This window comes from Trachemys scripta, chromosome 16 (genome assembly GCF_013100865.1).
Source record: "Trachemys scripta elegans isolate TJP31775 chromosome 16, CAS_Tse_1.0, whole genome shotgun sequence".
In the NCBI taxonomy this organism is placed as follows: Eukaryota; Metazoa; Chordata; order Testudines; family Emydidae; genus Trachemys; species Trachemys scripta.
The window spans coordinates 19161207-19186520 of NC_048313.1; positions in this window are offsets into that span (position 1 = coordinate 19161207).

Consider the following 25314-nt stretch of genomic DNA (forward strand, 5'->3'; position numbering starts at 1 on the left):
CCAGGACGCTGGCCCTAAGAAGCCCAGGGCTCTGGGACAGCGCCAGCTTGGTCAGGGCACTCCTGACCCTGCGAGGGAGGTGGGGATAGCCCAGGAGCTCAGAGCACACACATAAACACGCACACACCCAGTACAGGCATGTACACACTCACACAGGCCTGTGCATGCAGCACGGGCACAGGGAAAGCAGCCTTCCCCCTCCCTCCCACACAGGCTCTGTGTCTCTCAGCTCCCAACCCCACCCCATGTGTAACAGCCCTGATCCCAGCCCAGCCCCTGCTGGAGGGTGGGGGAGGGGGGATAGAGTTGCCAACCCTCCAGAATTGACCTGGAGTTTCCAGGGTGCAGTGAGGACGGGAAGCGCCGTTAATACACCAGGGATCTGGCCTGGCACTGCCGCCGAGTGTCACCCCCCCACAATAGGCCTGTGCCAAGCCTCATGCCCCTGGGCGGCCACGCTCCCCAGGGTAAAAGGGCATCGCCTAAGCCAGTGGGGGCTGACAGCTGGCTGGGGATGGAGCAGAGACCCAGCAAACCCACTCCCTTGGCAAAAGCTGTCCAGCCCCCTCCCCCGCCTCCATGGGCCAGCCTGTGAGTCCCCAGTGCATCATGGGAGACCAGAGACAGCACTACCCCCATGGGCCTCCCTGTGAGCCCCTAGTGCATCATGGGAGAGCAGAGGGGCTCAGCTGGAGGGGGCACTTCCAAATGTGCAGAGCAGAGAGCATGCTGGGAACACAGCTGTCCCAGCATGCTCTCTGCCAGGGTGTGTGGCGCGCAGGGCTTCAGGTACCCATGGAAGCCAGTCCCGCCCTGATTACGGAGGGCTGAATGGCTCTGCAGGCCCATGGGAAGGGTGATCTGGAGGCCAGCTCAACCAGTAGCCTGTGACCCACGGTGCAGAGGCCAGAGCCCCAAATATCCAGCCCCACCTGAGGGGAGGGGCATGCACCCCAGAGGACTGGGGTTGGGTTGGTGATGGTTCAAACTGTCTTTGATAGGTTCATTAGTATGTGCCTGGCCCCCCCACCTCAGTCCATAGGTCTCAAGCGCTTTGCAACAGATGGGGAGATGGAGGCCCAGTGAGGGGGAGGGACTCACCTGAGGTCACCCAGCAGAGCTGAGAAAAGGACCCAGGAGTCCTGCCCCCTGCCCTGACAATCCTGTGCCCTAACTCATGGCTCAAGTAGGGTTGCCAGCCCTCCAGGATTGTCCTGGAGTCTCCAGGCATTAAAGATTATGTCATGTGATGAAACCTCCAGGAATACATCCAAGCAAAATTGGCAACCCTACACTGCTGCCCTGGGAGCCGAGGAAGTTTATTGCAGCCAAGTGGGTTTGAACACCCCCTGGCTCAGAAATGCATGAACAAGAGAGACCTAGACTGGCAAGCAGATCAGACCTAAACACAGGGTCCAAAAGACACCCCCCGCCCCCACTCACAAACACACAAAAACACACACACGTACCAACTCACATGCACATGAACAGCAACTCACATGCACAAACATACCACACACACACCCTGACTCATACACACGAACACCAACTCTCTCGCTCACACACACACACCCCTGACCCAGGGTGTGCATTTAAAATTCCCATCCAGATCTATAATTTGATGGCAGCCCCCACATCCCAGTGGAGAAACCTCGGGTCCAGCCCCAGGCTACCAAACGGCGCCATAGGACCCCAACCCAGGCCCCCTCCCGCCGCCTCTGGACAAGGCCCTGATTTGTCCCCGCACCGTGCTGGCCCTTTAAGCGGCTCCGCACAAGGGTGTGCGTGTGTCTGTGTGTTTTTCCTTTTGAACCAGGGCCAAAGGCAGGCGATTTTTTGTGCTTTTACCATATGATTTAAATCAAGAGTCATTTCAGGTTCCCAGATAAATGGAGCTTATGTTCTCGATGCCAGCGCTCGTCTGGGCTTGGCTCGCCCTGCATCGGCGCGGCCTGTACCACCCCGGGGGCAGAATGCAAGCTCGTCACATCTTCCACATGGAACACTACACCACAGCCCTAATTCACAACAGCCGCCTCTGCGGCTCCCGCTTCCCCCCCCCACCCCCGCCTCTGCTGCTTGTTTTCTGTCCCCCCCACCCCACCGCACCCCTTTGTTCGGGCTCCCGCACTCAGTCCCCGGGGTGATCTTGCCTCACCCTAGTTTGAAGCCCTTTTGTACAGCTCCTCGGCCGGGAGGCGAGGGCAGGGAGGTGGCGGATAGCGTGGCAGCCGTGGGAAATGGGTGAAAGGGGATTGCTGGCATTTTGCCTGGGGGGGAGCGGAGGGGCAGTGGCTGGCACAATCACGGTGAACAATAGAGCCGGGCTGGCACAAGGAAGGGACGTGGCAGAGGGGTTGGCATGCTGGTGGGGAGTGCCATGGAGATAGTGCTGCCCAGCCCCGTAACAGCAACTGGCACAAGGATGGGGAATAGCAGAAAGAGATAGCGAATGACAGAGGAATGACTGGCAGAGGAGAAAAGGCCACAGACGAGGGAGAGGCCCGGGTGCGGGGGCGGGGGGGGGGGGGAGGGAGAGGCTGTGCTTGAATTGTGGGGGGGTCTACCTCATCTCGCTGCAGAGAAGAGAGGCCCTGATGCTCACCCCAGTGGTGGGGGACGGTAGTCACCCAGTAGGGAAAGCTGCTTCTTCCCCTTCTGATCTGGGGTCACAGTTTGCCGGGGGCTTCCTTGCTTTGAGCCCCCCGGGTCAGACCCAGGCCCACAGGGCAGCCAGGGAGTAAATGTGGCCCCATCCCCCTGCGGATCCCCATGGAGCAGGCAGGGAGCTGCACCCCGCACCTCTGTCCTACAGGCCCAGGGCACGGAGATCCAAGCTGTCCCTAGGGATGACCTGCCATGTGGTGCCCCCGACTGGTGAGCGTGGGAAGCTGGAGTGTTGAGCCGGTCAGGAGACTGGAGGATATAAAGAGGAGGAAACTAGCGTCCCCTGAGAAGGATGCTAATGTGCGTCATGCTGGCGCAATACGGCGGGGACGATGGTTGCACACCGGCTGGGATTCCCCCCCTCTGGAGGCACTGACATGCGGAAAGCACCCGCTACCTACGAGCTTCATGTGTGAGCTTCCCCACAGCAGTGCCCAGCCAGGGCGCCAGCGCTGCGAGCTTCCCCGCAGCAGTGCCCAGCCGGGACGCCAGCGCTGCAAGCTTCCCCGCAGCAGTGCCCTGACATGACTCTGGCAGGCACGCAGCACAGCAGCTCCAGGGAACAGCCCAGCTGCACACACGTCCCTAGAGCCAGTCGTCTCTCCGAATTGGCCTGTGCACACATCCTACTGGGGCGGGAGGATGGTGTTGGGTGCCTTTAAAAATCCCAGAACTCGCTGGCCCACAGCTCAGAGGACCCTGCCAAGCGGCCTGTGCAGTGAAAGCCATGAGATTTCAAGTGAGCCACTCACGTAAGGGCTTCGTTTCCGTAAGCTTTTCCATATGTGAGGGCCTCTCGGAGCCCGTGTTCCAAAAATAAACGTGCTGTCAGGCCGAGGTGTCCAGCCCATGGAAACCAGCGAGAGAACCAGCTCACAGATACCCCTCTGCAGAGAGAGGGCCCCCTGCTTTCTCTCCAGACCCTAGGCTGAGCTGCCGGGGTGGAGGGGGTGGGGGGTCAGCTGTGGTGCTGCTTTCCAACCACTTTGGAGATGACAGGTTACATCCAGGCAGAGGCGGCCTCCAAAGCGTCACGAGTTTGCCGTTCTCAGCCGGAACACAGCGAGGTCACAGTCAACGGCGCTGGCTTCTCCCACCCTCGGCATGGTGCAGACAAGGTCCTTGCCCCAACCTTGGAAAAGCCCAGAGGAGGTTTCGCTCCGTGTGTCTGAGGGGAGTGGATGCTTGCAGCAAACCCAGGCTGTTCGGGTAGGCCTCACATCACGTGCTTGCCAGTACAGCTGTCCCAGCAAAGGACCCCAAGGGTGGACGTAGCGTTGACTGGCAAAGCCGCACCGTGCACTGGTGTCGCTTATTCTAGCCTCCAGCATCCGCTGCACCAGGGGCTTCTGCCAACGCAGCGACGCCAGCCAGGGATCACACCTCTTCACGCTGTAGGGCCGACCCGGCCTTTGACGCTAACCTCCTTGGCGTGGTCACCGCCCATGCTCAGCCCAGACTGGAGGGAGCCTCATATCTGCTATGACCCCTTTCTGTATTGCGGGAGTGCCCAGAGGCCCTCACCCAGACCAGAGCAAAGCTATGCCAGGCGCTTCCCATCCACAGAGCGGGGAGGAGACGATCTGAGGAACCAAGCGCGGGCGGACGGGGAAGTGGCTCTCGAGAGCAGGTAAAACCCAGGTCTGCCCTGGCCCGATCTGCCCAGTTTGGCCTTCGGGGTCTGGTCCGTCAGAGCAGCCTGGGCTGTGATGTTCATCTGGGGAGGCCGAGCAGCCTGCGGCCAGAGCCCTGCTCAAACCCAGGGATGCATTTTTTGGTAACGGAAAAAGAGAGATGTGGATTTTCCGCCCGTCTCGCTCCCAAGGGATTGGACGCAAACGTCCCCCCTCCAGCCCCACCTGCCATGGGGCTGCTGCTGCGTGTGGTGCCTGGGATAACAGTGCCAGCGCTTTCCACGCTGCTTCTGCGCTAGCAAAACGAACCAGTGTGAGCACCCCAGGCCAGCTCCTCAGAGGTATTCGTGCACCGAACTCTGGGAGTTAGGCACCTCCACGCCGCTGAGGAACTGGGCCCAAGTGCTCAGAGCCTCCACTGCAAGGGGGCTTAAGAGCCAGTGCCCTTTTGCCCCCTTTCCGACCCGTTTGACTGGCAATGCCCTCTGGGTACCTGACGCCAGGGAGGCCGGGAGATCTGGCGGGACTTTGGGCTGGGGGGCAGGAAAACAGTCAGACATTTCCAGGGGGCTCCGTGCTGGCCCAGGGGAACAGCTCTGAACCCAGCAGAAAGCACATCCACTCCAGCACACCTGGGAACCCAGAGCCCTCGGAAGGGACGTTTCTCTGGAGCAGACAAGCTGCTCGCTCTGAGCCCCCCCGCATGTGAACGGGGGGCTCTGGGCAGCGGAGTCCGGCGAGGTCCCAGTGCACCCTGGAACAGCCGGGCTCAGCACGGACTGTCACTCCATGCTAAGAACATAAGAACGGCCGTACTGGGTCAGACCAAAGGTCCATCTAGCCCAGTATCCTGTCTGCCGATAGTGACCAATGTCAGGTGCCCCAGAGGGAGTGAACCTAACAGGTAATGATCAAGTGATCTCTCTCCTGCCATCCATCTCCACCCTCTGACAAACAGAGGCTAGGGACACCATTCCTTACCCATCTTGGCTAATAGCCATTAATGGACTTAACCTCCATGAATTTATCCAGTTCTCTTTTAAACGCTGTTTAGTCCTAGCCTTCACAACCTCCTCAGGCAAGGAGTTCCACACATTGACTGTGCTGCTACTTAAGCCATGGGGCTAATGCAGCTGGGGAGCGGCTGACAGACACAAAGACTGGGGCCGAGCCGTGCGTGGAGGCAGGTGTATTTCCCACTGAGCGCCGGACACAGCCACTCTCCACCGGGGCCAGGGCCTGGCATTGGAAGGTACCATTCCGCTGGCCCCCTTCCAGACCCTAATGGAGCTCAGGGTGCCACACACACCCACAGGCCAGGAACAGAACCCATGTCTCTGCATCCTAATCTAAGGCCCCAGCCGCTAGGCCATGCAGCTGATCTTGGGTTTCCAGTCTGTCTAGGACGAAACCCCCCCCCCCAATACTGTGGTGTCCGAATACCTCTCAGTCTTTAAAGGATTTCTCCTCCCAACCCCCCTGTGAGGCAGGGCAGGGCTCCCATTGTGCAGATGGGAAAACTGAGGCTCAGAGCAGCTATGATGCAGTGGTGCCTAAATACCTTGAAGCCAGGCCTCGGGCTAGCGTCCGTCTTTCCTCTCTGCTCTAGGCCAGCTCCTGACCCTGTTGAACCCCACAGGATTGCTGACAGCGATTTCAATTTGCCCCTGTGACCCACCGCCGCCCGCTCCACACCCTTCCCGTCAGGACGCTGGCAGCGCCGCTAGCAGAGGTGGAGTGCGGCACATTCCTGCCTAACCCCCTTGCCACGGCGTCCTCCAGAAATATTTCCCCTCTGGGGTTTGCAAGCCGTTCCAGCTTGCAGGGCGGGGTGGGGTGGGGGATTTTCGGGAGGTAGGGAGGGGAGGCCGGGTGGAATCCACTGAGCTGGGCCTGCTTTGGGTTTGTGGGTTTGTGTTTTTTGTTTTGTTTTTTTTAAAACTACTTGAAGGTGGGAAAATAAATACAGATTTTCCGCTTTCCCAACAAACTGTTCCTGGCAAGGGAGACAATAATTAGACTGTAATGGGGGCGGTGGGTGGCGGTGGGGGAGGCAGCAGGTTAGGGCTGCGGGGAAAGGTATTTGTAAGGGAGAGACGGGAATTGCCACCCAGGGAAGTCTGCTCTCTTAGCGCTGGCACTGTAGAAGCTGGATTTCCAGAGAGGCTCAGCTCCCGGTTAGGCACCGGTGAGAAGCTGGATTTTCAGAAAAGTGGCGGGGAGCTCTTAGCACCATTGGGGCCCTTAGAGAGGGGGTGGGGGGCTGGGAGCCTGGACTCCTGGGTTCGGTGCCTGATTCTGCAAGGGGCAGGGTTGTCGGGAGTGTGTATGTTGGTGAGGGTGTGTTGGGGTTAGGGTGTGTGTAGATGAATCACTGTGTATGTCTGTGGGGCTGGTGTGTGCGTGTGTGTCGATCTGTGTGGTTTTGTTGGGGTTGGTGTGTTTGTTGATGAGTCTGTGCTGAGGTTGGTGTGTGTGTGTGATATGTGTGTGTGTTGGGATATGTCAGTGTAAATATTGGTGTGTGTCTGTTGGACTGGTATGTGTGTTGGAGTGTTATGTTGATTGGGGGGTGTTGGCATGTGTCTATGTTGAACTGCGTGTGTGTGTATGTATGTATGTGTGTTTGCTGGGGGAGTTGGAGTGGGTCTGTGTTGAGCTGTGTGTGTGTGTGTGTGTATGCAAACGTGTAACCCACACAGTTACATGCATGTGTGTTTGCTGGGGGAGTTGGAGTGGGTCTGTGTTGAGCTGTGTGTGTGTGTTTGCTGGGGGAGTTGGAGTGGGTCTGTGTTGAGCTGTGTGTGTGGAGCTGGGGGAGGGGGGCTATATCGCTTTTCTCCACGCCCGCATCTGCCACGCCAGGCCCTTATTCCAGTGGGTGTGGCTGGTCCCGAACACACGGGGGGGCGAGAGCCAGAACCTGCTCTCCCGGGCCCAGTGGGAACCAAACCCACAGGCTTAGGCAACAAAAACAAACCCAGCCCCGTGGAGTTTCCTGGGCCGAGCACCTGGGCGCATGCAGGTTCTTCCCCGACTCGCAGCACCGCATTCCTGAGTGCAGCCACAGTACTAACCCCTTCCGCCCCACCAGGGATCCCGGCTACACCGGGAACAGGCCCGGCCCGGCCCTCACACCGAATTAGAGCCAGCCAGCCCAGCCCGAAATCCAGTGGGGCTCTGGGGTCTGGGACAGTGGGGCCTGAACTGCCGCCTCTGGAAGGACCCAGGGCTTGAACCCTCAGCTGGCCGGGCTGATGGGAAACCCAGCCAGAGAAGGTAGCAGCCAGCCCCTGGCAACTGCCAGCATTTCTGGGGCTGGACTGGAGCTCCTTGGCCATCTTTAATGCCCTTTCCCGGGGCTGCAGGGGCACTGGGCATGATCAGCCAACATGGGGCAGCGGTAACGCCCTGGGGCAGAGCTGTGGCACTGACCAAGCTGGGGAGGGAAGCAGGGGCTGTTCCTTTTCCTGCCCATCCCCACAGAAGACCGATCCCCCACCGTCCACACAGGCCCAAGCCAAGCTCCAAGGGCTCGAACCAGAAGCCAGGAGACAAGTCATTCGGCGGTGCAGATGGAGGTCAAGCTGCAGCCCCAAGGCGGAGGGTCTGCATGGCATGGAGAGGGATAATTCAGTGGTTTGAGCATTGGCCTGCTAAACCCAGGGTTATGAGTTCAGTCTTTGAGGAGGCCATTTAGGGATTGGGGCAAAAATCTGTCTGGGGATTGGTCCTGCTTTGAGCAGGGGGTTGGACTAGATGACCTCCTGAGGTCCCTTCCAACCCTGAGATTCTATGGTTAACACGGCTGAGAGAGCCGGGTCCCGCGATTGTGAACACAGATTTGGTGCGCAGTGCGGACGCTCAAGTGGGAGGTTGGAATTGGAAACAGTGAGTGCGCAAGCCCAGATCCCCCAGACCCAAGTTTACAATGCAGTGTGGACATACCACAAATGGTTGTTAGTAAGTCATTTGCCCTTCCCCCTGCCTCTGAAACCTGGAGGATCTCAAGCTCTTTGCAGGCAGTTTGGGGACCAACTTAGCCATACCAGGACAGGTGAAGGGGTGGGACCCAGTTATACCAGTATAAAGGTGCTTAGACCTGCATCCACACAAAGGGATGGGCCCACTTTCACTGCACTGATTTCTAAATGCTGTCGTTAAAGCAGTATGCGGCCTAAATCCCACAGCTGTGGGTGATGAGTGAGAGTCATTCCTGGGCTACGGGTGGGGAAACTGAGTCAGAGAGAGAGAAAGGAAGTGATTTATCCGAGGTCACAGAGTGAGTCAGTAGGAAGCTGGAAATAGAGCCAACAGAGCCCAGGAGTCCTGGCTTCCGGATGGCACCACTCTAACCACTAGACCACAGTCCCCTCCCCAAGCATAGAACCCAGGAGTCTCAGTCTCCCCTGCCCCTCCCCTGCCCCCCGCGCTCTAACCACTAGAGAACACTCCCCTCCCCACACTGAGCACAGAACCCCAGGAGCACAGAACTCCTCTGCTCTCACCACTAGACCCCACTCCCGTTGCCTCTTTCTCCCTGTCTGGAAAACGAGGATAATGCTCACCCTGGAGGGACATTTGGGGAAATGAGAGAGGGTCAGAGATGCCCCCAGATGGAAGGTGCTAGACTCGGCTAAACATGTTGTTCGCATTTGCAGAGCCCCCCGGGCTGAACACCCCTCCCCAAACTCACTAGGTGATCCAGGACCAGCAGACTCCGCCCAGGGTAACTGACCCCAGCCAAGGCGGGAGAGGGGCTGACCCCAAACCCAGATGATTATCAGGTAGCAGAGACCCCCACCCGAGCTCAGGGCCCTTGGTGTCAGATGCTGCACGGCCACAGAGTGAGACCCGGTCCCTGCCCCAGACAGCTCAGTGCTTAACTAGAGAGAGAGGAGAAAGGACGGGCCCAAGGACAGCGGCAGAGCCAAGCCCAGGTCTGCTGAGTCCCACCCCGGTGCTCTAGCCATTAGACCTCGCTGCCTCAAGCTAGGCCAGCCCTGAGCGCCAAGCCGCCCGGAGCCTGACGCCACACAAGTACCCACTGCCGCCCGGCTCTGTGGAGCCAGCCGGACTTCCGCGCCTGCCAGCGGGGGGGAGCAGGGGGGAGATTCAGCTCCCCAAGGGCTCTGGCTCCATGGTGGGGGTTCTGACTGGAGGGGCTTTAAGAACGAGGGGGGCTGGGATTGGCCTCCGAGCTCCTCTCCCTGCCGCGCTGGGCTGGGCCTCCCAGCCCAGCCGCCGAACAAAGCTCCCATTTACTGCCTCCGCTCACACGTCTGGGGAAGGTATTTCCACCCAAACCTTTTTCCATGACCGAATTAGCTCCTTTAAAAAAAAATAATAATAAAAAAAAATAACCCAGCCAGCAAGCCGGGGCCTGTCTCCCAGCCAGCCGGGCAGGGACGGCTAAGCGCAGCTCCCCACCCCCAGCTCCCCGCCCGGGCCGGGAGTAATTTTAGCACCGCCATCTGGCTTCGGCAGCCCCGGTGGGCGGGCAAGGGGGGCTCGACTGGGCTTGTTCCTGGCATGCGGGGGCAGGTGAGGGGCTGGTGCTGGTGGCCAGCGGGCAGATCCAGCTGCTATCAGGGGCTGGAAGCGTGAACCCTGGCTCTGGCGGTTCTGGTTGGGGAATGGATCCTGGGCCGATACCAGGCTCTGAGGGGAGGCTACTGCCCGGCCTTGGCAGCTCCCAGCCTGTTGCCCGCAGTGCCGCAGTTTCGAGTGTGACTCAGCCACTGCCCAGGGAGCTCGGCCAAGACCAGAGGTGGCTGAGTCAGGAGGGCGCTGCAGTGGCGGACGGGAGAGACGCATCCCCTGCCTCCCGGCCCCCCCAGCAGTGCTGGTGCCCAGGGCACTTCCCAAGGTGCTGCGAGCAGGGCAGGGCCGCACCACGCCCCAGGGAAGGACCCAGCCACAGGCCTCCAAGCACCAGGGAACCCCAGAGCTCCCAGCACCTCCTTGCCCTGGGCTCTCTGGGACAGTGACGCCACAGTGCTGGGCTCCTGTTGCAGTGCCGGCCCTGAGATCTCAAAGCACCTGCTCGACACTTATAGAGGCTCACAGCCCTCCTCGGAAGGGGTCAGTGGGAAACTGAGGCACACAGAAGGGAAGCCATTCCCACAGCGAATCAGAGCAGAGCTGGGAAAAGAACCCAGGAGTCCTGGCTCCCAGCTCCCCCACCACCACTCCCCTTTCTGAGCTAGAAATGGAACGTAAACGGGCAGGGGAGGGGGGCTCTCTCTGCCCCTGCCGGGGTCGCAGCCTCTCTGATCTTGGTCTCCAGGTCCCTGCAGAGCCACCATCGGGCTGGGGTTTAACACCCTCACTGGGCATGCCCACACCTCTTGCCTGTAGCCAGCCAGAGGGCCCGGTATAGCGAGAGATTAGCCGGGCAGGGCAGGAACTGTGAGTTGGCGTGGGAATGGGGCAGCAGCTCCCTGGGCGTGGGCAGCCAGAGAGAGGTGGGGCCGCAACCGCCCTCTACAACAAGAACACATGGCATTGGGAAGAACAGGCTCTTCCCTCAAGGTGTCATTATCCCAGGGTTACAGACAGGGAAACTGAGGCATGAAGTAGGGGAAGTGGGCGGCTCGCCCAAGGTCAGTGAGTCAGCAGCAGAGTCAGGAATAGAACCCAGGTGTCCTGGCTGCTAGGCCAGTGCCCCTCCCTGTTAGAGCATCTGGTGAGTGGGTTGAGCAGCCGTATGGGTTAGCAACGAGGGCACTGGTGCCCAGGACTCCTGGGGTCTATTCCCAGCTCTGCTGGTGGCCTGGGGCGAGCCCCTTCCCCTCGCTGTGCTGCTGCATCCCATCCCTTCCACGTCTGTTTGGACTGTGGGTTCCCTGGGGCAGGAAGCGGCTCTCGCGGGGCGCCCGTGCAGCGCCTGGCATCTCTGGGAGAGCGAAGCCAATGTGAACAGGGCTGGAGGATAAAGGGTGGGGAGCAAGGGAGGCGGATCTGCCCTGGGGTGGGTCATAGCAGCGCGGGAGATGATGCAGGGCTATTGGCCTTGGTGCCCCGGGGGGAGGGGGGAACTATGCAGGCGGAGTTATGCTGGGAGGAGAATGTCCCCACAGGGGGAAGTGGGACCAGGAGATCTAGGTCAGTTTCCATTCACACCTTGGCGTACACCAAACAAAACCTCTCCCCTGTAGACCAGGCCTACCACAGCCCAGGGCCCAAGCCCCGGCTGGCAGGGATGGCCCAGTGCTGACACCACTAACCTGGCTCTTAAGAGAGTCAGGTTCAAGTCTTGCTTTCCCATGGACTCCTGCATGCCCTTGGTCATGTCACTTAGCCGCTCTGTGCCTCACTATAGAATGGGGATAGTCCTGCCTGCCGGGGGGGGGGGGGGGAATTGCAGGGCATGCAGGTGCCCTGGTGATAGCTGGGATAGAGCAGAAAGGAGCAGTGAAGGCCTCCAAAAGAGGCAACTTGCTCCCCTTCAGCTCAGACGATGCTCCAAATCCTCGGGCGCAGCTTGAAACCCGCCAGGCCCTGAGCCATGGCGAGGAGCTACAGTGCCGATCGCTTCGAGGCCCTACCTGAGAGCAGGGTCCCATTGTGCCGGGTGCTGCCCAGACACAGAGTCAGAGACAGCCCCCATCCCTCACAATCCAGACAGACGAGGGGAAGGGGAAGTCCCTCAGGAGCAGAGCTGAGACAGTGTCTCCTGAGTGCTTGGGCAGTGTTCTACCCACTAGAGCACACTGCCTCTGAATGCTACTCAGGCCCTTCAGGGGGCAGTCTAGTGAGAGGACAATATGTGTATTGAGGATGTGAGTCAGGAGTTCACCCACTGGTAAACTGAACGATGCCCATGTAGCCCTGGCATGGTTTTTAGTGCCAGCACCTCAGACTCTGCCCTGGGGGCTGAGAGCTGGGCTGGGTCTGCCTGCTCAAACACCATCACCAGCATGAGAGATCCTGCAGCTGGAACGGTGTGTTAGCCAACTGTTCTGGGCTCTGGATGTTGGGGGAGACGGGACCTCAGGCCACGGTCCCCCGGCCCACAAGCTGCCTTTCCCCAATGTCCTGCTTCCAAACCCCTTGCACCCCAGCGGCGTCTTGATTTGGGCACCACGGAACCGATAAGACCCACAACGCTGGACGCTAGCACGTGTGCCTAACCGTGCTGTGATCTGTTCATAGGGACCTCCCTTCCCAGGGGCTGCTCTGACCCTGCTAGCGACAGCCGGGCTCGAACGCACAGCCTTCTGCTCCCACGGCCACCTGAGTTAAGGAGGAATCCCCCTCAGCTCTTAACAGTATAGGGACTATGACACATAGTCGGTCCACTGTGATTTCAGCCAGTAGAGGGCAATGGTGAGTGTGCTCATGCTCACACATACAACTCATGGCCACACCCTCCTTTCTGTGTACTTTCACTGGTATACCTGGGTCTCTCGGCTAAGAAATAAAGCTGGTCCTTTGGCCCACTCCAGCCCCCTGGCCAAATTCCCCTTGAGTGAGTCCGTTCTGCCTCCCTAAATTTCCCTTGTCATTTCAGTCAGATTCAGGAGTCTCCTTCACTCCCTCTCCTAAATCCTCCTGCTGCCATGCCCCACCCCAGAGGTGGCTGCATCTCCATGCCTGGTGCTATTCCAGCTCCCGCAAGGCAGTTGGGATCCCCTGGGGCATTCCACATCAATGAGCTAGGCTCACTGAATGGTGAAAAAACCAGGAAGGGCATCGGGGCACAGAAGGAGCAGGGCCCACGCAGAGTCTAGCAGGCTTGGGTTAGATCAAGCGCTCTATCACTGAACAGCTGCTCCAGCCAGGGGATGGGGCTCACCCTGACTGCAGGGATCTTATGCAGTGAGCCGGGGGGAGGGGGGGCATGTTTTAGATAATTGGCACTGGATCCCATGCTGTCCCCAGTAATAACAGTTTGTTGCTTCTACAGCCTGGCAGGGAGCTTCCCAAGCAGCCCCTTTGCCTCCCAGCTGGGTACACACTATCACCCCCATTTTACAGAGGGGGGAAACTGAGGCACGGAGGGATAAGATCATCCAGCAGGTCAGTGGTGGAGCTGAGGACAGAAGCCAGGTGTCCTGAGTCCTGATCCTCCAGCTCTAACTACTCCCAGAGCTGGGAACAGAACCTGCCTCCTAGTTCCAATCCACCAGACCCCACTCCCCTCCCATAGCTGGGGACGGAACCCAGGAGACCTGGGTTCTAGGCTCCCCTGCTCTAACCACTAGGCAACCCCCCCCCCCGAGCCGGGGATAGAACCCAGGAGTCCAGTTTCCCTTGGTTCTAACCACAATTCCACACCCTCTTCCTAGAACACTTTGCCTTTAATAAATACCCACAACCCGAGAAATGCAGCGGGGTTTGAGCTATCTACATTCCAGCCCCTCTGCCGAATGTCCCAGTGATACCAAATGTTGCCCTGATCCAAGCAAACCAAAGAGAAAACACCTACTGTTTGTTTCAGGGGGGGAGTGGGGAAGTGGGGTACAGATCCTTTCGCAGAAGGGGACTCTGCAGAAACAGCCCCATGGTGTTCAGTGTTCTCTGGGACGCTGCTCAGCTCGGCCTGTGACTACCAGCGCCTCAGACTCTGCCTTGGGATCTGAGAGTCAAGCTGGGTATTTCCTGCTTGTGCCCCAGCCCCAGCAAGGAAGATGCTGCAAGGGGACTAGGCTCCAGGATCTGCTGCCGAAGCTGGAGTCCAGCCTGGATCCTGCGCAGAGCTAGCTGGAGGGAAGATTTCTCCAAATGGATCCTGGCCAGCAAGGAAGCAGGTATGCTGGGGATAGGGTCCCGGAGCAACCCAGAGCCCATGGAGACACAGCCCCTTCCGGAGCAGAACCAGCCCTTGGGAGCCCAGGTTAGAGGCCAGAGTTCAGGGGAGTGGATGGAAAGTGGGGAGCTACTGCCTGGACTTGGTAGGAGCCACCGTTGGGGCCATTGGGGGGCAGCCTGGAACTAGGAATTTCTTCTCTCCCCCACCCAAAACATCATCCACAAACACCAAAGCAACTTTGCAAATGGCTGGATTGAGCCTCATGCCCTCCCTTGGGAGCTACAGTACAAATGGGGAAACTGAGGCATGCAGGGCCTTGGCCCACGGTCGGAGGCAGAGCCAGATGTCCTGCCTCCCAGTCCAACCTCTAGGATTACGCTCCCTCCCAGAGCTGGGGATAGAACCCAGGCATCCTGACACCCACACCTCTGCTCTGCCCACGCACCCTCCCCTCACTGAGAATGGAACCCAGGCGTCCAGATGCCCATATCTGTGCTCTGACCACACATGCTGCCATAGCTGGGGAGAGAACCCAGGCACCCTGGTGCCAGGCCCCACGTGCTCTACCCCCTAGGGCAACGCCGGGTTCTGCTGGACGATGCCAGCCCCTTGAACATTGGACCGCCCAGCAGAGACCAGGGGCTCCGGACTCTGCCCGCTCCTCCGAGCCACCAACTCGATTCCAGCCCAAGGCCATGAAGAGAGCACAAGTCGCTCTCCAGCCCATTCGTCTCAGCTGCCAGGTGCCCGCTTTGCAAAAGGCTCTCACTGTGGCTATGCCAATAGACAAAGGAGTAGGTTGGCCACAGAGCCGGGCGCCCCTCCTCCTCCAGAGGGTGCCCCCCAACGCACATAGGATGGGGGGGGGCGTGGCCATGGGCTTGCCCTGCGCTCTAGAGAAGCGGAGGCATCTGGGGCTGAGAGTTTCCAGGCCAACGGGAGGGACCGAAAGCTAACTGGAGCAGAGTGTCTAAATCCCCTAGTCAGCCTGGCAAGCTCAGCTGGCTCCCCAAGGCGGCCGGCTCTGCTCCCACAGCTACGCCCCTAAGGCAGCTTGCCGAGCGGGACCCACCTGCAGGGTCTTGGCCTGTATCTCCGGCACAGCATCACCGGAGGGTGAGCCGAGGCAGATGAGCTCCAGTCTGTGCCTCTACGTGCACCACACCTCCGCCGGGCCCCCTCCCCGGGCCAGACCCACAGCCGCTGTAACTCAGCCTTGCCCCCGCTGATCCCTGGCTGGGTTCAGCAGGGCGACGCCCATTGGTATTCGCTGGAAATCGGCCCGAGATTGCGAGAGGTTCCTAGGGCCCGAAGGCCAGGCGGGCGTGGGAGAGCGGAGGGACAGGCGAGGCAGAGAGCAGAGACGCACGTACAGCGCCTTGCACAGCCGGGAGCCCGTCCGGACTAGGGCCTCAGCCTGTTACCGTAATACACGGGAGAGTAGATAGAAAGAAATGCACTGAGAGAGAGGTGTGTAGGGGGATGGATGGACAGATAGACAGACCCCCTTCTTACCCTGGATATTGGGGGTTAATGGGGCACGGCCCACCCTCAGCCCCCCCATTCCCTGGGGGGCTAAGGGTGAGATGAGCAGCGCCAAGGGCACAGTAAGGGGGGGCAGGCCCTGCTCCACAGCGCCCCCTCCCTGCTGCTTCTAGGCCAGTGGAGTGAGAGCCCCCACCCGTCTCCCTCACAGAAGGCCCAACGCTCCCAGCCCCCTGCACCAGACAGAGTCGCCTAGAGCCCCGGAGGTTGGAGTGGGACTGGGGAAGAAAGGAGGCCTTCCCCGAATCGGCCCTACCCCTGTTCCCCCTCCCCCGCGGGAGCCATGTGCCACCCACGCTCCCCGACCCAAACCCCTCTGCTCTGAGGCGCTGCAACTGAGCCCCATGGCGCACCCCCTGTGCGGGCCCTGCGGGAATAGGCCAGGGGGCAGGTCCATAAAGAGGGACCCTCCTCAAAAGCACCCAGCAAATCTCCCCCTCCTTCCCAACATAGGATGGATGGAAAATCCCCTTCTTCCCCTCCCATAGCACCTCCCCACCCCCAACCCCTCCACCCGGCCCCCCCAGCTCTGATCTAGCAGAGCGGGGTCAAGGAACAACCCCCCCCCCACACACACACACACACTTGTCCAGCAGCCCCCTGTTCCATCCAGTAGCACAGACCTTCAGGGGGCACAAAACCAGTTCAGACTCCCCCGCTCTCCCCATCAGCTCTGCAAGGAGCCCCCTGAGCAGCAGGCAGTGGGGTTGGGGGGGCAGGGCTGGCACAAAGAGCTGGCACCTCCCCAGGGCCGGGGGGCTGCAGCTTTCATGGCGAGGAGGCAGCACCCCCCAAAACATGATCATTGACAGGGAAAGGAAGCCGGGTGGGGACCTGGAGTCGCAATGGGGTCTGGGTGAGGATTGGGGCTGGGGGACTGGGTGTGATGGCGGAGAGCAGCTGTGAGATTCTGCCTGAGCCCATCTGGGGTGAGACACGTGTGTCCTGATCCCACACACATCCACACTGCCCCCCCCCCCGACACCCTCCCCCACTCCCATCCCCAGCCCCACACTCCAAACACGCCTGCGGACACTCCGTCACTTGGCCCCACTCTGCCTCCCCCTCCCGCCCACCCCACCAAAGTCCTTCCCCGAGCCGGGCACAGACGCCCCAAAGAGCCCGCGCACTCCGGCAGGGACGGGGACGCCACCCACCAGCCACAAATCACAGCTCCCAGCCTTCCCCCCGCCCGGCCGCGAGCCCCAAGCCCCAACGCCTGAGTCAGTCGCACCTGGGAGCCACGGGTGGGGGGGCGTCACACCTGGAGCGGAGGAAACTTTCCAAACTGGCTGCGTTCGTCCGGCCGGCCGTCCCCGGGCGCATGTGGCTCCGTCTCTCCCTTCGCCTCGGTTGTGCGTGCGTGTATGTGTGTGTGTGTGTGTGTGTGTGTGTGTTTTCTAACATTCACTAAGAAATCATTATCCTCGGCTATTCATAACCCCGGCCGGTCATGTGACGCAGCCCTGAAAATATACAGCACATTTTTTCAGAAACCACAGAATGACTTCAGGCAAAGACACGGAAAATATTTTCACTGCGTTCCCCCTCCTTCTCCTGCTGCCGCTGCACTGCCCTGCCAGCGGCACCGCTCCCTGGGCTGTGCACACGCGCTCACACTCGGACAGGCACACACTGTGTTCAGTGTGACACACACACACGATCCAATAGCACCCCCCCCCCCGGATCTAATGACTGATCCACACAATCACAATCACACACACCCCAGATCTAATGACTGATCCACACACAATCACACACACCCCAATCCAATATCGCACACACCCCAGATCTAATGACTGACACACCCACACACCAGATTTAATCTCACACACAGCAGATCTAATGACTGATGGATGCATGAACCTCCCCCAATCCAATCTCTCACACACACACTCACACCCCAGTTCCAATGACACACATACGCACTCCCCAGACTTAATCTCTCTTTCACACATGTCCCAGATCCGACATCCCCCCAATCTAATATTGCACACGCTCATGGCCCAGAGCTATTCTGACTGATACACACACACACACACGATCGCATGACTCTAACACACACACTCCTAATATTGATGCTCCCAATACTTCTGTTAGTCTCAAAGGTGCCACAGGACCCTCTGTTACTCCTAATATTGACACCCACCACACCTCAATCTAATATCACACACACACCCCAATCTGACTGACACACACCCCCAGATCTAATATCACAAACACCCACACACCCCAAATCTAATATCGTGCACACACACAATCTAATATAACTGACACCTCCCTGATCTAATATCGCACACACAGAGATCTAATATGACTGACAGACACCCCCCAAAGCTAATATTGCACCCCCCAATCTAATGACTGACACACACCCCAATCTAATATCACCCGCACACACACATACAGATCTAATATGACTGACACAGACACACCCCAGATCTAATATCACACACACACAGATCTAATATTGCACATGCACACACACACACACACACAGGTCTAATATGACTGACACACATCCCAGAGCTAATATCTCACACTCACTGAGGTTTTACTATCATTGTTCAGGGCCCCGGGAGGATCCAGATTGGGAACCGGGGAGTTATTCCCTCTCCTCCTGGCGCTGGGTCCCTGAGTGGGGGCAGCCACAGCACCCCCCCCCCCCAAAGGGAGGCGCCACCATCCTCCCTGCCCGCGGGTTATTGGCTGGGACGTCTGGCTTCTCAGACCCAGCCGCTGTCCATGAGCCGGATGCAGAGGAACGGCAAGCCGAGGGGGGGGGGGGGAAATCTGACAGTCATGGCTAGTGCGAACCGCACCACTGCCACTTGTGCCCAGCGTTGATTGTGCAAATGGTGGGCACGCTACCCGCGGATCATGGTGACTGCAGAGCTATTGCTCGCGCTAAGCCCTGGCCTCCCCCGGGCCAGCGACAGCCGCTGTTCAGGCCAAGGACTGATTGCGTCAGTTGCAGGAGCATGTGAGATCCTGACACACCCCAGAGCCGGGACTCCTGCTGGCCACTGAAAAATGCAGGTCTGCCAACCGCGGCGCATGCCAGCCACTGACCGTGGTAACTCCAGAGCCAGTGATCACGCCAGGCACTGGGTCGTACCAAGTACCACGCTAAAGTTCATGCCCAGCGCAGAGCAAAATGTCTCCAGAACATGCCAGCCCCTGAACATGAAAATGAGGGTTGTGCCAACCACAGACTGTGCCAACCATGCGGCTGCCAGCTATTGCTTATGCAACTACCGGTCGTGCCAGCTGCAGAGAATGCCAGGCCCTGAAAACCATGGAGCCCCTGAATACACCAACCACAGAACTGCCAGCTATGGCTTTATGCAACCACCATTCGTGCCAATGCAAAGCATGCCCAGCCACGGAGCATCATGCCAGGCTTTGAGAAGGACAACCCAAGACACCGCCAGCCAGAGCTGATAATGATGCCAAAGCACTGAGCTGGCCGATCAAGCCCTCTCCAGGAGCTGTCTCCTCTGGAGACTGGGGGAAGGAATGCCTGGGTCTGAGCCCGGACCCGCAGGCCCCCGGCGGCCAGCAGAGCTCCTTCCTCCCAAGCCCTTGGTCCCCAGTGGGAGCCTTTCCACCGGGAAGCAGGGCACATGGCGCAGGCTGTGAATTTCACGCTTCCCTGGTCAAATCTAGGCCACCCCAGAGCTAGCAGTGCCTGCCAGCACCTCCAGGCCGCCTCTTGCCCTGGAACTGAACTGACATCTTGAAAACTCAGCCCTCACAAGCCACTGGGCTGAGTCCTGTTCGGTCCCTTTCCTGGTTATTCAGGGGGCTTGGCTGAGCCCAGATCCCATGTACACACGACCCTGCACCAGAGTGGCTAAACTGGATTTGTTTAACCCCTCGCCAGGACCCTCTGATTCCAGCTTAAATCTGACATGTTTCACTTTCGCGTCCCCCTGCTCCTGATCGACTGGAACGAAACCCACGCCAGCCTGATTTGAACTGGAGCAGGTGCGTCCACACATGAACGTCCCTCGCTCTGGATTAACGAAAGCAGTTCAAACGCCCGCCTCTACTTCCAGCGGGTTAACCTGCACGCAGCCAGTCGCAGAGCCTGACCCTGCTGCCCCTGGCCTCAGAGGCGTCCAGCGTAGGCACGGAGTGAGTCTGACTTTCACTCACCCAATATAACCATGACTCCCCCTCCAGAGAGCTTTTCGGGATTGTAGCAGCTCCCCTGCATCAGCCTCGTCCCCTCCCAGATCCTGGCATCGAACCCAGGAGTCCTGGTCCCCACCCCTCCTCCACCCTCCAGGTCGTACTCCCTCCATGGGCCCAGGAATCCTGTCGCCCAGACAACACTCCCTCCCACAGCACCCAACCGGGGCATTGGGGCCAGCATTGACTGGGAGGGGAGAGCGCCCCCTACTGAGCCGCTCCCTGCAGCACAGCGCCCCCAAACGCTGCACTGGGGCATTGGGGCCAGCATTGACTGCGAGGGGAGAGCGCCCTCTGCCCCACTCCCTGCAGTACAGGGCCCCTGGGTGCTGCATTGAAGTTAGAGGGGAGAGCACCTCCTACTGGTAACCAAGGCTATGGGGCCCGCAGGGTGCCTATGGGCGACAGTGCAGGCCTGTCCTCTCCCTTCCCGCAAGGCCCCGCTGGGAACGGGGCTGGCAGTGAGCACAAGGAGCACATTTGAGCAGCGAGGGCAGACACCCCTTCCTTGTGTGCCCTGTGCGTGCTGGAGGCCCCGAGGGAGGTGCCCCAGGCCATGCTGAGCCCTTCCAGGGCGCGGGTGCCTGGGGAGAGCGCCTGTCCCCGCGGCTGCAGCCTAATGACCTGCAGCTGTACCTCCAGCTGTGCCGGAACGTGCCGGCTTCACTTTGAACTCGCTGGCTTTGTGGGCGCCAGTCTCTCCTAGGGAGCCATTTGGAAATGGTTTGTTTGGATCGGGGGTGGCGGGGGGGGGGAGGGGGGATGTCCTTCCTTGGCCCCTTTTCTTTCCCGAGAAAGAAGGAAGGAGCAAGAGCAGGAAAAGAAAAGACTGAATGAACCACAAGGGAGGAGGGAGAGCAAGAACACAGAGAAGGAAGGAATGAAGGAGAGAGAAGGGGCGAGGCAAAGAAGAAAGAACGTAACGCAAGGGGAGAAAGAAAGAGGCAAGGGAAGTGCCCAGCCATTGGGAGCTCCCCAGGCCCACAGCAGTGCCTTGCTCCTGTGGAGAGGAGCTGGTGCTGCAGTTGCTGATCATGACACCCAGTTTGCGCCAAGCCCCCTTCCCCAGCGACACCCCCATGCTCACAGGGCGAGTCAGCCTGAGAGATGGGAATAGAACCCAGGAGACCTGCTCCCCCACAGATCCAAGCAGGCCAGCTCGGGCAACCCTGCCCCTCCTCTGGGGGGCACTCCATGCTACTTTCAGGGCTGCAGTGCTCCTTGGAGGGCAGCACCACTACCCACATGTCACGGACTGGCAACAGCCCTTGGTGCCATGCCTGCCTTTCTTTGAGCCCCCACCCACATGGCCACACAGCCAGGGCGGCCCCACCACTGCTGTGACTAACCCACTCTCCCTCCACCAGGGGCACTGCTCTTCACCCAGCTTCTACTGGACACATCCCCTCTGGGGCTGGGGAGCTAACCCCCCCTCTCCTTGGGAGCACTGAGCAGGTACCCCAGGGGGGTGCCTAGCCCCCACTCAGTCCCTCACACCCAGCCATTCATTCCCTCACACCCAGCCCCCCACTCAGTCCCTCATCCCCATCTATTCTCCTCCAAAGTCCTATCATGCGGCTCTAACTACCCTCAGCAGGGATCGAACCCTAGCTATCCAGCGCTAAGAACAGGAGCCACGACACCTTGAGCTACAAGATAACACCACAGGGAGGGGGTTTGATGGTCACCAAACCACGGGCTAGGCCTCGCCAGAATGGAGGTCCCTCGGCAGCTCAAGGGCTCGCCGGGGGGGGAGCAATGGGGGGCGCCCCAGCAGAGAAAAGACATGGAACCTGGGCTTGGCTGGGACACGTCCCATTGGCGTTAGCCTTTCTCCTTGAGCACGGGACAGAAGGACACTGAAAAATTTGGACCCACGTGAAACTGCCAGGTTGGGTCGAAGGACCATCTACCACTGAGAAAACGGCTCGCAGGGTGCAAGGGGGGGGGAGGGAGCTGGGATTTGCTTGGTGCCACCCCCCCCAATCAGTTTCCGTGAGCCCCTTCCTACTGCCTGAGCTCGATTGGTGCCACGCCCTGTCTGGAGCTGGCAGGACCCCAGTGACTAGCAGATTTATTTTCCAGTCTGCAGAGGTTAGGATCTAAGACAGATGGGCATGGGACTGCGGACGGGACGACAGGCGCAGGGAGGGGGACGAAGGGAGGAGAGAGCCAGCACAAGGCAGAGGGGAGGATTTGGGCCAGATACCGAGGAGTCTGGGTAGGGATCGAACCCTCCTGCTTCAGCATGAGCCAACCTCACACTTGGGGGGGCGCAGAGGGGGCAACTTTCCCGGGGGCCCATCGCTGCCCCCTGTAGGACTGTCACACCTTCCTCTGCAGCAGCTGGGCCGGGACACTGGGCTAGATGGCCCGGCTGGCTCAGCCAGCGTGTTTATTAGACCCTGGCTGGCTTTGCATCCGGGGCTGGGGGCTGTCGGAAGAGCCAGGGCCCTTGGTGCACTGGCATGGAGGGGACAGCTCCACGGGGGGAGGCAGCGTGTGTCCCACCCCGACCCAGCAAAGGGTTAAAGCTGATCCTGCCTTCCGGGAGCCCCTGTGCGTCAGAGGAGGGCCTGACAATGGGACCCCACATGAGCCCATGCTGAGATCGGCCGGGCCCCCCAGGCCAAGCGCCACTGCAACAAAAGGGGCATTGACGCAGCAAATCAGCCGCCTGGCAGCCGGGCACCCAGCCTGGTACCCGGCCAAGCACCCCCCCCCCAAAGCCACGCCGCTCCAGGCCTCCTGACACAGGGAAGGTGAGCTGGGAGCCTGAGCTGGGGGGTCAGTCCCCAAAACATCTCACTAGGCCTAGTTGTGGCTTAACAGCTAGAGCAGGAGGAGCAGAGAGCCAGGACTCCTGGGTTCTATCCCCCACCTTGGAGGGCAATGGGATCTAGTGGGGGCTGGAAGCCAGGACTCCTGGGTTCTATCCTCAGCTCTGGGAGGACAGTGGGTGAGAGCAGGGAGTGGGGAGCCAGGACACGTGGCTTCTATTCCTGCCTGGCCTGGGAGCAGCTCGGACCCATCACATTTCTGCTTCCGCCACGTTTCTCAGGTCCCGCGGGCAGCAGAAATGCCAGAAAAGGTCCCAGCTGGAATCATTGGTTCTGGACCCATTTTCAGGACGATGGATCAGGCACAACCGCTGGGCCCTGTTCAGCTCCACCCGGCCCTGCGCTGCAGCCAGCTCTGGGGTGGAGGGTGGCAGTGGCGTTACTGTGAGGGGCGGCGGAGATGCAGCAGTAACTCCTGGGGCAGTTCAGGGAGGCAATATGCCACTTCCCCTGAGAGGGCTGGGCCAGGATCGGGGCTTGACGTGGAGAAGCACTGCAGGGTTTATGTCTCATCTGAAGGGCAGCCCCCATAACACAACATGGGGGAGCAGCACCCACCCCATTCTCTGCAGCTGAGTGACCCCCTAGTGCCAGGGGCAGATTAGGGTTTTGTGGGGCCCTGGGTCAGAGCAAGAGGGGGCCCCTCCCCACCCTTTCTGCCTGCAGTCCCTGCCTTCCCCCGGTGCTCCTGTCGGGGAGCAGGGTCAGAACACAGAGGCTTGGCCCGCTCCACCCGCCCGCCTGGCTTTCCTCTGGACAGCAGCAGCACAGCACCCCCTAGCGCTGGGTCAAGCACCGACTGGAGGGGAAGCGACCCTTCCAGACCCTCCCATCCCACTCTGTGCAGCACAGCGCCCCCTAGTGGTGGGGCAAGCTCTGACTGGGAGGGGAAGCGACCCTTCCAGACCCCCCGCATCCCACTCTGTGCAGCACAGCGCCCCCTAGTGGTGGGGCAAGCTCTGACTGCCAGGGAAGAATGCTCCCTCCCGAGCCCTCCCATCCCACTCCCTGCAGCTCAGCGGCTCCCAGCACCGCACTAGCTTCTGTGCAGACTCAGAGGGGAGAGCGCCTCCTCCTGTCCCCTTCCATCGCTTTGCATCTTCCCCTCCTGGGGCTCCTGGCCGGGCCCGGCCCCACTCAGCGCGGGGCCCATGTGGGGCTGGTTCTGTTGCAGGCGCTGAGCAAGGAGGCAGAGGAAATCCTCGGCAGAGACACATGTTTTCAGTTAAAATCAGCAAGGCGAAGCCGCAGGCCGGGACTCAGCCAAGATATTTAACCCAAGCGATGGGATTCTGGGCTGGGAAACGCGCTCCCTAATTTACCACCCTCCCCCCCCCACGACATGGCAGGCCAGGCTCTCTTAAATGACATAGTTTCCCAATGAGGCGAGATTAGTTCATTGCCGGGCAGCAAGCGGCGAAATTTCCCGCAGCTCCCAGGGCTGGCGGGCGGGCGGGCACCGGGAGAGACACAGCCAAAGGCTGGAGGGGAAGGGAGTGGGGGGCTGTTAGAGAGATCAGGCCCCAGCCGCCAAGTTGGGGCTCTGTGTTCAGAAACCCCCCACAGACCCCGCTTCCAAAATCCAGGGGGTTCAGAACAGGAGGGCGAGGAGAGAGACTGTTCCCAGAGCATGTGGATAGAGAAGGTGAGAGGTGCAGGGACCTTTGGCCCCCTCCTTCCCCCCCCAGGATGTAATCTAGATCTACAGATCACCCCAATCCAGGACAGGGCGTGTGTGTATCAGCCTGCCCCACTGCTACCCCTCCTCAGTAGGTCTGATCCCATCCTATCTAGGCTCTGATGCCACACCCATTACCGTGCCCATGTGCACCCAGCTGGATAACAAGAGACCACTCAATAAAAACCAGGACTGGATCCTCCCGGGTGCCCACTCACCACTCTCCTGCCCACTGCAATTCCCCCTCCCTCGCCAGCTGTTTGCTGCTAAACCCCAGGTGGGGGCAGCACCCAGGGCCACAGGGAGGCGGCCTGGGGGAACAGTGCCAGGGGGCGGTGGCACGCAGGCGGTTCTTGGCCTCCTCACCAAAAGGATGGTGTCAAAAGTCATTTAGAAAAATAATCAACTGGGGAGACCGACAGTGACTAGCAGCATGCCCCCGCCTGGATGCGTCCCACCAGCGGTGTAAACCAGGGGTAACTCCAGGGCAGGCCGTGGAATCAGGAGGGGGGCAGAGCCAAGGGGCCAGATTCTGCTCCCCCTCCCTCCGGTGGAGGTCAGGAATAACTCCAGGGCCGCTGGCAGGGAGATCAGAGCGGTTTGTACCCAGTTGGAACGCTCCCTTGACTTCCCGTCTGACGCTGCGGGGGTCAGACCAGAATCGGGGGGGGGAGCGGGTCCATTTCTCCCTCTCCCCGCTCCCAGGCGTTTGCGCGGGGACTGGTAAGTGCTGGGAGAGGCCCTAATTGCAAACAGGTTTAACTGGCACGAAATAACTGGGCCCGGCCCAGGGAGTGGCCGTGAGGAACAGCTCTGCTGAGAAAAACACACCATGGGGTGAGGGAGCAGAGGAGCCCAGAGCTGGAGGTGCCACATCTCCTGGAGTGGGGGGGAGCTGGGGGTCCCCGGGATACTTGCTTCAGGGGTGTTGGCACCAATCCACCTTCTGGTGCAAAAACCTGGTGATGCATTTCCCAAGGGGGAGATTTGCACATG